This window comes from Tyto alba, unplaced genomic scaffold (assembly GCF_018691265.1).
Source record: "Tyto alba isolate M040663 unplaced genomic scaffold, T.alba_DEE_v4.0 Super-Scaffold_10, whole genome shotgun sequence".
In the NCBI taxonomy this organism is placed as follows: domain Eukaryota; kingdom Metazoa; phylum Chordata; class Aves; order Strigiformes; family Tytonidae; genus Tyto; species Tyto alba.
Window position 1 is genome coordinate 8,529,936 of NW_024881262.1, and position 16,793 is coordinate 8,546,728.

A 16,793-nucleotide genomic window follows, 5' to 3' on the forward strand; every position below is an offset into this window, starting at 1 on the left:
ATTCACCACAGATCTGGACAAGCCTATGAAAATTTAGAGAGAGAATTTACAACCAGAATGTAATTCCATAATTCCCTCTCCTCAAGCAGTCCCTATGAAGGGATTGTGTAGACAAACTACAGCCATGCTCAAAAAAAGTCTGAAAACCTTCAACCCACAGGATATATTCCATTACTGTTGTAATACCCACATTAGGATGCCAAAAGCTCGCTGTTCGTTCTGTATTGAAATTAAAGCAGTATTTTACAGATCACCTGTAAGCCACCAAAACTGGGGTTTTCTAATACCAGAGGTCAGACAGACACACAACTGACACTGTCAACACGCAGTCAAGAGAGCTATGACAATTTCTACCAGCTTTAGTGCCATTACATACGAAAGCATTCTGGTAATACCTGCTATGGAGCTCTGACAATTCAAGACCATTTTGGTGAATGCTCTTGTATTGGTATAAAGCACACTGCACACACCAGTTTCCGAAGAGGAAAAAGCAAGACTGTGAGCTGACAAAAAGAGTAAAAACTTTGGAAATTAAAAATAATGAACCAGACAATGAGCTACATTGGCATTATTATGATGTACTATAAACAACAACATAATAAAATTACTGTAGGCAAGAAGACTAATCTTTCTGTTCTTCCTTAGGCAAAACTCACGGCAATTTCAATGGGATTCTCCCCCAGATACGGCTGGATGACTACATCCACAGCCTCCACGTGCCAAGGTTGCTCCTGCAGCCTGTCTCTATTGCATCCATCTTAGTTACACTACACATATCCTGATTACAAGGATTTATAAACAGCAAGAGTAATTTTAGAGGCGATCCACAAAACTGTGACTTCAGTAAAGATGAGGCTCACTATTAGCATCTCAAATGTCAACAGTTTCACAGTAAAAGACTTAGATTTGAAAGACTTTCAAGCAAAAATCCTGCACAGACTTTCTCAGAAGCACATCTTGCATTCTCTCTGTCCCAAGCACATCTATTTCAGAGCCAGAACACAAGCCTGCTATCCATGGGTTTTGCTGGGCAACAAGGTACAAGAGAGATTATGAAGCATTAATCTCTTCCGTTTATTTTCTAAGGTTCTGGACAACAAGGCACAAAATAAAAATGGTGCTTAAGTATTGATCAACAGAGTATTTCATGTATTGCTCAGTTTCTCGATGTGAACTCTTTAAAGACTACCTTTCAACTCCAAACTCGCAATTCCGCACACTCATCTGTGTAGCACAGGACAAAGGCACGTACCAGCTCGCAGCCTCAAAGCGGTGTTTGTTCACCCAGAACAATGGGGCATGTGACTTGTCAACACTACCCACAATAAAAACAATAAGATAAGGCTGCCACTGATTTCACGACGGCTGATTCTGGTTTTGCTAATTTTAAGTCACAATGTCAATAAAGATGTATTGCATAAACTCCCATATTTTAAAAAGCCCAAAGCTAACCTCGCAGTGTGCTGAGGTTTTCACACAAACTTCCTCAGCTTTTCACATTCGTACTGAACACCGACACCAACTCCCCCCAAAGCCTCCCTCTGACTTCATCGAGAGTTGGATCAATGTTTTATGCCTAAAGCCAAGATTATTTTTATCAAATAAAAACACTGCCAAAATGTGTCCTCTCTGTCTCCTGCCCTGCGTGCCTGCTCCAGCTGCCCCCGTGCCCACGGACAGGCCCCTCGCTCACCTCTGCCCGGTGCCCTGCTCGCAGCCAGCAGCACAGCCTGCAAAATGAGACTTCCTCAGCAGTCCCGCAGGTTTTGCTCCCCCACGGATGAGGGCTGCACCGGCCAAACCCATCTAACCCCTCTGGTTCAAGAAGGCTACACAGGATCAAGTCCTATATGGAAACTTTACTTAAGTTAGAAGAAATGGGAAGAAAGCAGAGAAAAACCGGAGAACAGAATCAAAAAGGTACCGATTTGGTTTAAAGAAATGACAAAAGGATAGGGAGAATGCAAAACAAAGTCCAACGTAACAAAAAGAAGAGTGAAAGCCCAGGCAAAAAAAAAAAAAAAAAAACAGGTGTGGGGGAGATTAGAAAATTAAATAAAGCCTTAGGAAGGGATAATAATCAAATTATGCAAAGTGTCAGGACTGAGACAAAACACCCCAGTATATTACATTAATTTGCCACATTCACGCTACAGCACGGACACGGAAGCAGATCCAAGCAGAGGAGAAGGCACAACCATACTGACCATTGTAAGGGGTTAATTTTAAAAATGAACAAAACAGCACAGTCTTGCACCACTTGTGTTTTAATTACACAGGGGAGGGCTTGGAGGGTTATTTTAATCACACAGAACAGCAGTAGGCCCAACACCACCAGACTAACAAATAAAAGTAGGCTGCAATAGGCACATGGAAGTACATTACAGTTCCAAACTTTCACTTCACAGTAATGTTAATGCAAATGAAACCTGACTAGCCTGATCTCTGAACATGTGTTTTTAAAAACAGTGCATTTCTCTGTTTTCACCTTGAAAAAACTCCCTTCTACAAGCGGGCAGTTACAAACCACAGCTGGGAAAGTGGGAGGCACATTAAGCACGCAAATAAGATTTTACGTATTCTAAAACCATCAATGCAGCTTTCTGGAGCTCTTCAGCAATGTCCAACATACACAAGCCCTGCTGCTGGCACAGCCGAGAATCTCAGCCTACATAATGGACGTACTCTTAGACGGAGTCTGACACTACATTTCACATACCCTCCAAGTCTCTCATATGAACTCATCCACAGCGTCAAAGAGCGAGTCAAAACACATCAAAAGTGTTTTCCCTGGCTACCTCTGAAAGTTTCCATCCCTTTATCCTTCATATATTTCTTTAGTACTTCTCAGTATTTCTGTCAATACACACAGGATCTTTAAAAGTCCAGTTTTGTGCCCCAGTACCTACAAGAAGGGGACCCCAGATGTGTCCCAGGCACTGGGACAAAGAGGAGAGTAGACTGACGGGAATATTCAGTTTGGTGCTTCCACGACCAGCCCACAGAACCATGCAGTGAGCAGAGGGCTGATGTTTAAGACATAAGTAATGCCCATCTATTTTACCAGAAAGTATCTGGGAAGGCTGTGGCGCCCAGGCACCTCAACAGGATCACCGAGAAGTCAAGGAGGCTTTTTGTTTGTTTTTAACGCAACAGACTCTTAGAACTTAATTTCTAATGTATTTAGTGTGTCCTATATTTACTGTAAGAAAGAATATTACAAAGGGCCTTGATGAACTAGAAATAAATAATCCATATCAAAATAACCTTGCATGTGTAGACAGTAGAGGAATCAACTAACATGGACTTTGCCAACACTAAGATAAACACATTGATATTTCTAATGTAATCAAAGGCCATTCAGAATCAGCCCTGGAAGACAGTCACAGAAATACAAAGCATTTTTCGTACAACGCAAACAAATATTTACTATAATGGTAAAAACTGTTAAAAAAAAAAAAAAGTTGGTTTCTATTAATCAGCTGCATTTAGATATCCGTTCTTCCGATCAGATTAAGCTCAGCAAAACTGCTTAGTCGGCTGTTTCATTGTATTTTTGTTTAAGTTTTATCTCAATTTAACACACTGAAGTTCCATATTCTTGACTTTTTTCATCTTACACAGTGCTAGAAATGTACAGTCTAAACAAGACACAACAGATAGTGAAATTTAGCTGTGCATTTGAAATAAAGTGGAAAATCAGGTACCACATCTGCATCAGCAAAACATTCATATTATACAGCAAGTACAGACCTCACTTCTCTAAACCCCAAATCTGTTGCATTAGCTATGGGAAACAGCTAACCCACTGCTACACAAGATGTTTCTACTACAATTTATTTGATGTCAACATTAATAGAGGATTTGACAACACTGTTCCTCATTTTCCTACATCCACATCTGCTCTAACCTTGCTTTAAAAGTACATTTAAAAGTATTAAACCTGAACAAACAAACCCCAAAGTAGATGTTACAGATTCACAAATATCATCATGGCAAAACCCCTTTTTTTTTTTTTTTTTTTACAAAGCACTTCCTAATTAAACCTTATCGCTAAGAGTCTGTATTTAGTAATGCATGTTTGTGTTAATAACCAAGCAGAAATTTCTGCACTAGAGAAGAATGTTGACATCCGCACAAAAATTAGCTGTGATTCATTGTTTAACAGTTGTCTTCCCTTTACAGAACACCGCAGACTGAAGGACATATTGCCAAACTGAAAGCACCAATACTTCCTTTAACCTAATATAGGCCAAATAAATACACTTCAACAGCTTCTAAATCTTGCACGTCCTACTTTTTTGACCCAGATCTCTTGTTATTTCCCCCATAGGTCTATGCAATATCAAAACTATTTTTTCCCCACAAATTTAGACTTGACCTAAAAGAGGAAAAGTTCTCATCATTTCTGTGAGCTAAACAGACCTGGAAGCTGGGGGGAGGGTCAGACTCACTCATCTCTGTTAAGATCAGTTGATATTTTGAGGTAAAATTTCCAGCCACACTTTAACACTCTCCCAACTGCTGAAACTAATGACAAAAATTCTCATTTGTTCCAACAGGACTGCAAGTTAGACCAGTATCAATGATAAATGAAAAATAATTAAATCTTTTTATTACTATTTTTACAAGGCAAAAACGTATTTTCAGAAGTCATGCTGACACTCAAGCATTAATCAGCCTGTCCAACAAACACAAAAGAACTATAAAACTTGTTATTCCTCTCCTCGGCCAGCCTGGACAAATTCTTCCAGGAAATCTAACTGCCTCTTCTTTGCCTGGTACTTTTAGGGAACCATCAGGGGATTGAAATTCACCTCGCGTGCGCTCGCAATCAGGCGAATTCCCAGCTCGGAGTTTGCCGGCGATAGGTCACCCATGTGAAGAGCCTGAACTTTTAGCACTGTTAATGTCAAATGGATGCAGCTCTTAGGGTAGGTTATATTTAGGGCTCTAAACCTTGACAATTTCTGTGGTTTTGGCACTGGGCACAGTATTTAGCACTACATTTTCATGAATAGTAAATATTTGACCCTTAAATCATAACCTTGGAAAAAACGCTCCACGAATACGCCATACAGAGATCTTTTCTGTATGCTCCCTGGTCACTGCCAGCAGGCACGTAGCTGCGCACAGAACAGGAAAGTTTCCAGAGTCACTTTCACAGTCCTAATTCATAAAAATCTACCGTCGGCCTGACGTCAGTGGGGTTCAGTGGGAGCTCTGCATGCGGCTGGGGAAGTGACTGAATCATTCCCCGAACTCACCAACGGGTTAAAAGGAGCACTAGCATTAGCTGCAGAGACAGCTGCTTGCCTGCCTTGCCAGGTTGGCAAAACTATTGCCCCGCTGAGGGGGGAGGGGAAGGTCTGCTACTCACACCACACCAGCTAAAATTTCTAGTAACGCACCTCCAGCGATCTGAAATAATACTCAGTATGTTTGCATATGGCACATGGTTGTAGAGAGTGTCTCTAATACACACTTACATTGATCAGAGATTGAACTGAATTTCAGATCATAAAAGAGAAAAAAATATAACCAACTGTTTTTTCTCTGGGTGATTCTGATTTTTTACTGCTAGACATTACTAATAAACAAGATTGCTCCTTTGCAACATGGAGACTTAAGAATTACAACAATAAACACAAATCAGAGTACACAACATAGCCTTTTACTAATACTGATCCCAGAAAGAAACAGAAACTACACGCTCATGGGAGTTTGCAAAAGCCAGCAAACCACACACAAGACTTGATTTTTAGAAATGTTAAGCACACACAGAGACTGCCAACTTCACACGCAACTGTGGGGACTCGGCATCGTTGAAAATAGGACTATTATCATCTTACTTTACAGATGCAGATGCCACCTCTTAACAAGAGTCACATTTGCAACAAGCAGAACCAGAGCACAAACCCAGGGACCGGCTGCCCACCCCGCCGCACGGCGCAGCTCGGAGCACGCACAGCACCACGACGGGCCGCCCGCGGGCACTGAACCAGCCCAAGGGCCACCGGGCTGACACGCAGCCTGCTTCGCCTTACCCTGAACAAAGGACACATTAGTCTGATAGCACATGTCGCTGCTGGTATTCGAGCTACCTTGTTCAGAAGGACCTGAGTATCACTGTGCAGCACTGAACGCCACCCCGTACACTTAAGAGGGGACTCAAAGATGCCGCATGCATTGGCTGTGACAATTCGGTTAACTCCTCCTCATCACTTCGGAGGTTCTTTCAGGAGGTTTTTCAGAAAGCTACACCAATTCACCACGCTTTTTTATTATTATTGTTTCTAGAGGTAAGAAAATATTCTCACGTCTTTCTAGCAATCAGCCCATCCAAAAAAAAGCGAGTGAGCAGCAGTAAGCTGCAACACCGGCAATGTCACTCCTTGGCTAGCCAAGCCAGCTAGATCCCATGCACCCGACCGGCGTGTGCGTTCTCCCCCACAGTTACACATCCTCCGGCTTGGAATGACCACTTATTTCTTACCAAGGAAGAATTTTTCTAAGGCTCCTTATTGATATAAAAAGGAGAGTCTAAAGGATGTCACAGAAACCTACGTGGTAGAGTGTTAAAATCAATGTTCAGGGAGTAAGCTGAGTTACAGTTCCTTCAGAACCAAAGGAAAACTCAACTTCCAGCTCAAATGTGGCCATTAAGACTCCAGGGAATTTTGTATAAACAATTTCAGCTTTGTTTTCATTACAGAAAAGGCCCTTCTCATCTTGGATTGGATACCACAAGGCAGAACCCTAACCAGGAGAAGTAGTTTACAGTTTTCACGCAAACTGGCAGATCAATTTCTAGACCAGACTTCCCTGCTTTTTCACTCAACCCATCAACTCTCATGAACTGACAGCTATGCTGCCTTGTCTACACTACTTCTTACCTTGTTAGCTAATTCATTTTTGCAAAATTAAAAGAAAGCCAAGATATTCGACTACGATTTTGTCTAAAAAGATATTTCTTACTCCTCATTTCATTGTCACACTTTATCTCAGAGGAAACCAATTATGAGACAAATAAAGCGGCCTCAATCTACTCTGCTTGGGATCACCAGATGAACCTTTTTCTAGTAAAGTCACTCTTTTCATTAAGCTACTTTACAGAAGTTAAGACCATCTAGCTCCATACTGCAGTGCCTAGAAAGCTGCATGTATTTGGGACAGGAGTACCTAAATCAATAGCAGGAAAATAGGAACTGTTTCTTCATCACCTGTTAATTTGAAGGTATTGCATTAATGCTTCAATGCAACTCAAAAACACTGCAAAGAGCTGCCAATCATAGTTCCTAATGGAAAACTTCTGACACTTCACCTAACACAAACACTCAAGTTTATATTTAAAAATGAGCATACAATGAGTATGTTCTCGCAGCAGTCACTTTTAGTAGGAGCCAAACTCGCATAATTACAGAGTGTGCATACACACTTTCACTTCTCTCCCAACCTGCAGCTACTTGCATGAGCTGATGTTTCGGACTTTAAATATAGGCATTATTACACCCTGTGCTCTGCGTGTGTACGCATGCGCGCGCACGCACACACAAAGGATGGTCAGTACATACAGCAGTATCACAATTCTCAATAGAAACAACATGAATTAGATTAAAAATGAGTTGTACTTCAGCGCGATGCATTTCAATATCACAACACTATAGTATTGACACAACACAGTCCTGCAGTACGCCCTGTCCTGACCCTTCTCTCTGAAGCCGAGACCAGACCACTTTACGACCTCCCTGACCCAGTCCAGAAAGGGGAAGAGCTGGCGGCATGTTTGTGTCTGTCCCTTCTCCGCTTGCCAGCAGTGTCCTCTCCAGCAAGGTGTCAGAATTCACACGGGCACCTAGCAGCTGTGGGTCCGGGGGGGAGGGAAGAGACAAGCAAAGCAAGCAAAAAACGGGGGGTGGCTATCTCTTGGGACTCCAGATGAGCAAAGGAACAGGACTAGTGAAGGCAAGGTGTCATGCCTGCCACTGCTTCAGCTTTTACCTAAACACTGAGGAGCAATGTGATACTAAAAAAGTATCAGTGTCATGAAAGATTCACATCCTATTGCCCACCACTAATACAAAACACACTTAACTTCTCCAAGCAACTTCACAGACATCTGCAGAGCTTATTCAACCGAACTAGACCGCTGATGTTCACAAAGTTGTGTGTGTTTCTTTACAGGACTTCCTGACTTCTGCACGATTACATCCTTGTAGGATGTGGGTCTTTACTGCCGCTACAAAATTTATAACAGCAAACACATTCTGACTCCATGTTAAATTAAATTCTAGAACCAAAATCAAGTTAGGTAAAATAACTAAGTTTGCTTTACATTATGCAGATCTGTTCCTCCTAACTAAAAAAATATTACCTGAAAACAACATTATAAGCAATTTCGACCATTTCCCCTAATCCATCCAGAGCCTCTTTACTCTTAGGGCTGTAGCACTTTTCACCGTCAAACTCTTTCATGATGGGAAAATGACTAGGAAGGACTGATGTTGGGTACTTAGCACTTATACCGTTCCTTACAATTTCAAAGCATTACACAAACATCAATAATTACCCTATATAGAGTAAAACTGAAAGTAGTATTCATATAAAAAAAAACCTCACTGGGAAAAAAAAGAAATTGTAACTACCTGCTTGAAGGGGAAAAAAGCTTAAGCAACAGAATCTCCTGTAATTATTGCATTCTTTATGCTACGTACACGCATTATGGCTGTGCACGTTTAAACGAACAAAAATCATAAACACTTGCACAGTCTTAAAGAAATTAAAAAGCCCAAAAGCCAAACCCCAACTCTTTTTATACATTTAAATTACATTTCCTTCCCCTTTCCTCCTGGAGTGAGAACTAAGTCTTTTCCAGGTGTTCCCAATAACAGTTTGGGAGGCATGCCACCAAGATCCCAAGACATGGTACCACATGAACCCTGTTCTCATGGAGACAAATCCAACATCCCCCAAGAAAACTCAAGGCAGTGACAGTGTACAGACTCAGGTGATCTTAGGCAAATAACACATTGCTATTCCATTAGATATTAACGAAAAGAAAAGAAAGAAGAAAAATCATTACAAGAAACCACAGGAAGTTTTCGACGATCTTTTGCAGGGCACCACCTGCACCCTAAGCACCGCCGCCGTAACAGCGCAGCCCTTCTGTTTATGTGGCTAAGAGGGAAAAAAACCCCTTCGTACACTCATCCACAAACACATACCCACTTGCTTAAATTCAAGGACACACAAAAGAGTTTGCAGGACCCGTCCTCATTTGAAATGTATCCTGAGAAGACAGTTAACATACATGCATCCAAAGGAAGGCCCCAAGTCCAGCATGAGCCTCACGTGGAAGAGCCTTCAGGTTGCCCGGAGCAAGACAAGGGCCCAAAACTGCCCAGTGCACCCAAAGCTCGGGTACAACTCAAGACCCAAACATCAATTTTGCAAATGGTGCCCTCTCTCTCAAAGGGGAACAAACCACTGCCCCAGTGAACACCCAAAACGTAGAGACCACCAACACCAAAGGACCTTGTTCATATGCTCAACATCCTCAGACATTTATTTTAGTTCCGCAGGACAGGAAAGAGTCAGACAAACGCAGAAATTTTTTTTTTTTTTTTTTTTTTTTTTTACACAACAAAGACTTGGTTCACCTGATCATGCTTCTCACGTTGCAACAATAAAGGAAGAATATGTTTTGTGATCCCCCCCCTCCATAAATCAGTTTGGAATTTGATTTACACAGACAGGAAAACGAGGAAGTTGAGCACACTGGAGAGTAGTAAAAACTTCACTTTCCTACACAGCGACCTACAAACCAAACTTTCCTCCAGACTCACGTGTCATCTGCAGCAACAAGCCTCTGCCATAAAGCACATCTAAAGTTTGCCTTCCCGGGGATAAAGCAAAAGACAAGAGAGGAGAGACTTTTATTCTCTCAAGCTGCCTTAAAAGGAAATTTGGTGATGAAAGATTAAATTCACCTGGAACAACACGAGAAGCTTAACCCTTTCGGGGATACAACAATAATAACAAGCCACATGTCGTGCTATTGCAGGACCTATATCCTCTACCAAGAAAACATACACATTGCATCAACCCTGCAAGCCTGCCTAGAAGATGCAATGCACAATTTGCAGCAGGGTTTCGGACACGGATAAACCTAAGAAGAGAGAGACCCTGGGAACTGCAAAAAAAAAATATATATTTTTTTTTTCTTCTTTTTTTTTTTTTTTCCGCTTTCCCCAAACCAGGCCCGCTCCCTGCCACCATGGGGTATTTCACGTTCAGTCCTGAACATCGCAGGAAAACTGATCGATAACTTGGCTGCTGGGACCTGGCGGGGAGAGGCGGGGGTGGGGGGAACACTGCGGGGGGGGGGGGGGGGGGGGGGAGGGTCCCCCACCGGCCTCCAAGGAAGCGCCGGGCCGGGGGCGACCCCAGCAGCTGCCCCTCCCCCGCCCGGCGGAGTTCCCCCCGGCCCAGGCCCCCGCCCCCCCCCCCCCCCCGGGTTTTGCCCCCCCTTTCCCCTCCCCCCCATAAGTAAATATGCGGGGAGGGGGAGGGGAAGGCGCTTCTCCACACAAATCGGGCTAAAAATAGGCCGCTCGCCATGGCTCCCGTGTGCCATTCGCTGCCGAGGCCGGTTCCCCCCCTCTCCAACCCCCCCACCCCCTCCCCATTAAATCCTTTTAAAAAAAAAAATAAATAAATGAAGCCGGGTGGGGGGAGGGGAGGCCAGCGGCGCGGAGGGGGGAGGGGAAGGAGGGTGCCGTTTGCTTTAAAAAAAAAAAAAAAAAAAACACCACACACACACACTCACAAACCACCACCACCACCCCCCCCCCCGCAACCCAGACCCACGGGAACGCTCCCCCCACCAGCAATAATTAAAAAAAAAAAAAAAAAAAAAGGAAAGGGGGGGGGGTGTCGGTGAAGGGGGGGGCCGCGGCAGGCGTTTAGGCGGGTGCCCATCCCCCCCGCCCGCCTCCAACCGCCACAAACAGGGCGCCCGCCCCCCCCCCCCGGCCCGGCCGCGGCCCCTGCCCGCCCCGCGGGGGTCGGCGGCGGAGCGCCCGGTCCTTACCTGCGAGCGGCGGCGGAGCGGCGGCTCCCCCCGGTCCTTGGGAATGGAGGCACAAGAAATTCACCCTTGTTTGTCTCTCCTCCTTTTTTTTTTTTTTTTTTTTTTTTATACAGCCATATATATATATACACACATCTCTGTGTGTCTCTGTGTCTGTTGTGTGTGTGTACACACGTATATGTATCGATAGTATATATATATATATTATTTTTTTTTTAGCTGAGGTGTCCACACCAAGAGGAGGAGGAGAAAAAAAAAAAAAAAAGGGGGGGGGGAAGGGAATGAAAAAAAAAAAAAAAAAGAACACAAAACCACCACCACACACACACAGGAGGAGGAAGAAAAAAAAATAACCAGCGAGTAGTGCTGTGATATTCAATTATATCCCGAGCCAGGGGCCGGGGGGAGGGGGAAGGTGGGGAGAGAGGGGGGGGGTTAGAGATTAAGTCCCGAGGAAGGAGGGGGGGGGGAAAAAAAAAAAAAAAAAAAAAAAAGTAATATCTGTGTGTGTGTGATTTAGATTGAGGAGGAATTGAGGCAGAATGTAAAAGCTGTTACTAAGGGAAGGAGCCAAGCGGCTCGGAGCAGCCAGCGGCCCTCAGACACTCCGCGCGGGGAGAGGGTGGCCAGCCGCACGGAAATGGGCGCCAGAGCCAGCGCCGCCGCCGCTGAGGGAAGGGAAGGGAAGGGAGGGAAGGAGCCGGGAGGCGAGGCCAGGCGAGGAGGAGCGGGGCCGGCCTGCGGCGGCCGCCCGGCACAACAAACCCGCCGCCCCGGCAGCGCGGGGGTCGGCGGTGGCGGCGGGGGGACCCTTCCCTCCCCACACGTTTCCCCACACACACACACACCCCCCCGGCCCCCCCCGCCGGCTCAGCGCTCCCGGGCAGGCGCGGCGGCGGGCGGTGCGGGGCGGGGAGGCGGGCCGGGGGGAGCCCGGCCGGCGGGAGCCCGGCCTGGCGGCCAGGGGAGGCTCGGCCCGGCCTGAGGGGGCTCGGCCCGGCCTGAGGGGGCTCGGCCCGGCCAGGGGAGGCTCGGCCCGGCCTGAGGGGGCTCGGCCCGGCCAGGGGAGGCTCGGCCCGGCCTGAGGGGGCTCGGCCCGGCCTGAGGGGGCTCGGCCCGGCCTGAGGAGGCTCGGCCCGGCCTGAGGGCCCAGCCAGCCGGCCGGGAGCGCCGGGACTCAGAACCGCGGGGAGCGCGGCCCGCAGCAACCCGGGCCTGGTAGTTTTTCTAGGAAAGCCGTTAATTGCGCCCCGCTGCCAACAGCGCTTATGGAAACGCAGGGTTTAGCGTGGATTTTCTACTCCTCATTTGTTTTTTTGGGTAGTGCATCGCGGCTGGCGATGGTGCCTGGCGCTGGGGATCCAGCCCGGCGTGGCGCGGGGTTTGGCGCAGAGCGGTGCGCACACCCGGGTCCGTTACGGCGTCTACCCTGTAATTTTATTTAATGAAAATAATCCTCTAGAGTAATGACGTGTCCTACCTGCGTGCTGTCCATTTCTAGGATTGAAATGCTATCTGTCGTTTGTATTGCGGGTCGGTTTATTTTTTTAAAGCAAGCTTTTGTTAATCGAAACCACGTTCATCACTAGGCAGCCCTTTCCATCTTGAAATGTTTTTGCAATAGCATTTCACACTCTTGGGCGTTGGTCCAACACTCTCATGTCCGGACATTGGCACTTGTGCAGAGTCCCAGTGACCACAAACCATGCACAGATCTGACGGCAGCATCAGATGCCATTCCTCCTCGTGCCAAAGGCTCCCCGTACACGTAAGCCCAGCACCGGTGCTGCCCAAATGGGGCCTCCACATCGCTGTGCTTCTGCAGAACTTGCTTTTACTGCAGTTGGCAAAACAGGAAAGGAGAAAGATAGGCCACAAATGCAGCTTCCCCCCCCCCCCCCCATAAACCTCAGCGTTGTTGGGGGAATTAGCAAGTCCTAAAGCAGCAGTTCTGAAGTTAAGAGTGGATTTTACTTTCAGCCTAAGGACTGGGATAGAGCACAGGCAAGTTTCACCTACCTGAGCTTCATCTCTCAAGCAGATGGGACCCCTCAACTCCACAAAGCTTTGATGAAAATGGATGGGTGGGCCTTTGGGTGTAGGATTACCTGACAGTGCTCATTTTTTTCAGGGTCAGGCCCATACTCTTTTCCTTCTTTTATGAAGAATAATAATTAAATACGTGGAGAAAATAGGGGGGTTTTGCATTGCAAAGTCATTTAATTCTGAGAAAGCCCTGGGCCTTCAATCCATTTGCTTGAAGAGGTCTGGGTTATATGAGGAAACCAAAGTATCTCTAGAAAGCCAGGGAGCATATTTGTAATTGCAAACCACTTGATGTTCAACGTTTATTTCTGTAATGATTTTCACAGCCAAAGTGGGCAACTTTCTCCTCCCAATAATGGTGTGTAGGTTGTCTGCTTTAGGTGTGTAAAGAGGCAATAATTTTTGAAGACCATACTCAGTCCACTTCCGAAATTTGTCCTCTTTGCTGAAAGTTGGGAAGTTTAAAAGGGGCAAATAGAGTGGCAAGGGACACATTAAGACCTTCCTGCATTATCATCCCAGATCTGTCCCTGTTTCTGAAGGAGTTTAACCTCTTGATACTCTGATTTATCTCCCTGGTAAAAGAAGATAAGCAGTAACAGTGGGTGGAGGAAGGGGGAATGGGAGTGTGCACGTAGCCTAAGGCAAGAGGAAAGAAGATAAGGGACCTCCTAGAGGGGACCTGGGGACACCAGGGGCCTGAAGAAGGGCATGGGAGGAGCTGTGAGAAGTCCATGAGATAGGAATGGGAGGTGTAAGGTTCAGAAAGCTTGTGTGAGAAAACGGAGGAGGGAAAACCCCTCAAGTGTGCGTTCTTTGGCCCACAGGAACTACAAACACCGTCTTCCCACCCATCTGCTGAGCAGCGACAACGTTCTGAAGTCATCTGGCCGAAGGTTTCTGTGGTCGAGTCTTCTCTAAATGTTCAGTCACAACTCCAGGGTGCCAGGCTCTCGTTTTTAACATCATGATGTACTGAACAGGGTGATTACCCGAGTATACATTCTGCTCTGCAGAATCTACAAAAGGCATTCTGGCAGATTTATGCTTTAATAATCTTACCCCATCCATTTTGTTCTGGTTTCCTTTTCTTTATGAAGGCGAACACCCCTCAGGACTGCACAAAGGCCTTGCTTTCCATGAGGAGCTTTAGACTTTGTAGTTCTGTTGCCCAAATATGCAGCTGGGCTCAGAGTTACTGGGGCCACTTCCAGAGCATACGGGAGGGAGGTTCTCACTTTCAGAGGTTTCCAAGAACAGATGTTCGGTAACACAGGGCAGTTGAGCAGGTTATGGTTTGCGGCAGGTTGTTCAGTGAGTGAGCCGAGCTTATGGAGTTGGCTTTGCCTTGAGCTGGGAGAGGCACTTTTAAACAATAGCTGTTGTTACGTTTCCTTTTAAACAATAACTGTTGTTACATTAAGTTTCCTAGTAGCAAGAAGGACGGGACGGAACCCTAACTTTTGGATGTAGAACTGGACCAGATCTGATTCAAATGTCCAAGTGTTTGAATAAAAACCTGCCCTCAAAGCGCTTCAGTAACACGGCTCCTCACATTCTTTGACTCTGTTATCCCAACTACTGGAAAGTCTTCTCATGGCCATATTTGTAAGACACATCCTTAAAATAGTTGAAATTACTTGTAACAGAGTGCTCGGCCTACTAAGCACATATAAGCAAATATTTGCAGTAACTGGACCGGTGTTTGCACAGCACCAAGCACACTGCCTGGACTCCATAAATAATAATACTTGGCACTCACAGAGTGGTTTCCATTTCCAAAGCACTTTAGTCATAACCCTTGACACCTCTATGGCCTTTTACATCTTTACAAGAATTAATTAATCCTCACAATGTCCTGTGAGATAGGTATGAACTGCAATAATAACAATAACAACAATTAATAATTCATGCATTCTACTCAAAAAATCACTTCAGGGATTAAAATGCATCTGTAATACTTGTTTTTTTATTAACATTTTCCAGCAAATAATAAAAGCCATGGTATTGTGTTAAATCTATATAATGTCTATCCATAAATCTTTGGCAGATCGGGGTGAGACTGAAGGCCCAGTGAGATACCAGTACATCAAGTGGAAGTAGATGACTGACTTCAGAAAAGCAAGTTCAAGCTCGGTCCACCACGCAACGGAGGTGCCAGAATGAGCCACCCATGGCAGTGTGTAAATAAATACCAGCAAACCAGGAAAGCTCTTTGTTCATTTTTAGCTCTTGTTTATGCAAAGGCTCCCCCGGTGATGGCATGTGTGATGGGACCCCATCCTATACAAACAGAGCACCAAGAAAATGCGAGCACTTACTGGGTGAGAAATGGCAGTGACTCAGCACCATGTTGTGCAACAGGGAGAGCAGGGACAAGTCTGGCCAACAGCGGGGCAAACCCTTTCCCTCATAAAAATTACCATACTGCCTTTGATATGCAGGCAAGCCCCAGTTAAACCTGATATTTAAACAAGTGGGACTTAAACCTGGTTGACTTAAACAGAAGAACTGGCAGGCTCCCACTGGGGGAGCGCCCTGGCTCTGGGGGTGCTGGAGTCAGTCTCCCACACCGATGGTCCGATTCCCCACAAAGACGCTTTTTTCAGTTTACGTCTCAAAGTGGCTTAATATAAACCACAAAGGCACATTTAGTCCTAATAACATTTTAGCTGCCAAAACAGTGGGAAAGAGTAGAGATAGGCACACACCCACACCCTAGCAATTTCCCCATGACTTCCTTGTGTCTGCAAGCTCTGAATCTGGAGCACTGAACAGTTAGGGCCAGTGGCCTTTGTACTCTAACACTTATTTTTTCCCTTAATATGAGGAAGATGTCAACGTAAAGAAAACAACCTGTAAATTATTTGTCTGTGTGTTGTGCATACCAAGAAAGGAAATGGAAGTTCACCTGTTTGAAGGGACTGGCTTTAGTTTTTTTGCAGCTGCTGACAATGACTGTTTGCAGGAGAGGACGTGCCTGGGAAAGGGGCTTGAGTCTGAGTAGGGAGCGTTGTCTACCACCACCTTCCTCAGTACATTGATCAGTGGACAATGAAAAAAATTAATCAGTAATTGATCAGTGGACACGCAGTATAAAATGTCTAACATTGGTGATTAACATGCCTGTAGCACTACTTATTTTTATCAGTTGCTTTAAAGTATAAACACACAGATACACTGTAGGTCTCCATAAAGTGGAGAGGATTCAATCCCAAAACAATCATCTCATTGATACACTTACTCAGATCGATCTCGGAGTCTTCTGCTTCCCAGAATAAACAGCAAGAGCGGAGGAACTGCGTGACCAGGTGAATAGTCCCTCATTCATAGAGAGCTGATGAACTGTGTGATCCAAAGCTGTGAAGTGGCTCTTTCAGAAATTTCAGGACACTAGTTATGCTGCTTAGAGCACGTTTAGTGCTGCTGTAAATTGGTGGTGTTAGGACACGTGAACCAATTAACATCTCCCTGGTATACAGAGCTTCAGCGGGGCTCGTCCCAGTCCTTCTGCACAGGGGCAATTTTGTGTTTCTATTTTTAACAGCTACCAGCAGGCCCCCAAAAAATAGCATGGCCCACAGACAACAAAGTTAAGGACTGCTGCTGTGGGACTGGGATATTTACCAAACAAAGCCATTGGCCATATTGTTTT

General features: G+C 45.4%; 1 protein-coding gene across 5 annotated transcripts in view; it reads right to left on the reverse strand.

The window, feature by feature from the left end:
* TBL1XR1 (TBL1X receptor 1) overlaps window positions 1–11,226 on the reverse strand; it is a 116,768-nt gene extending 105,542 nt beyond the window's left edge. For all 5 annotated transcript variants that reach the window (XM_042794014.1, XM_042794006.1, XM_042794024.1 and 2 more), the window contains exon 1: window positions 11,093–11,226. The gene's annotated coding sequence lies outside the window, so the exon portion shown is untranslated. The remainder of the gene's footprint in view (window positions 1–11,092) is intronic.
* Window positions 11,227–16,793: the final 5,567 nt, after the last annotated feature.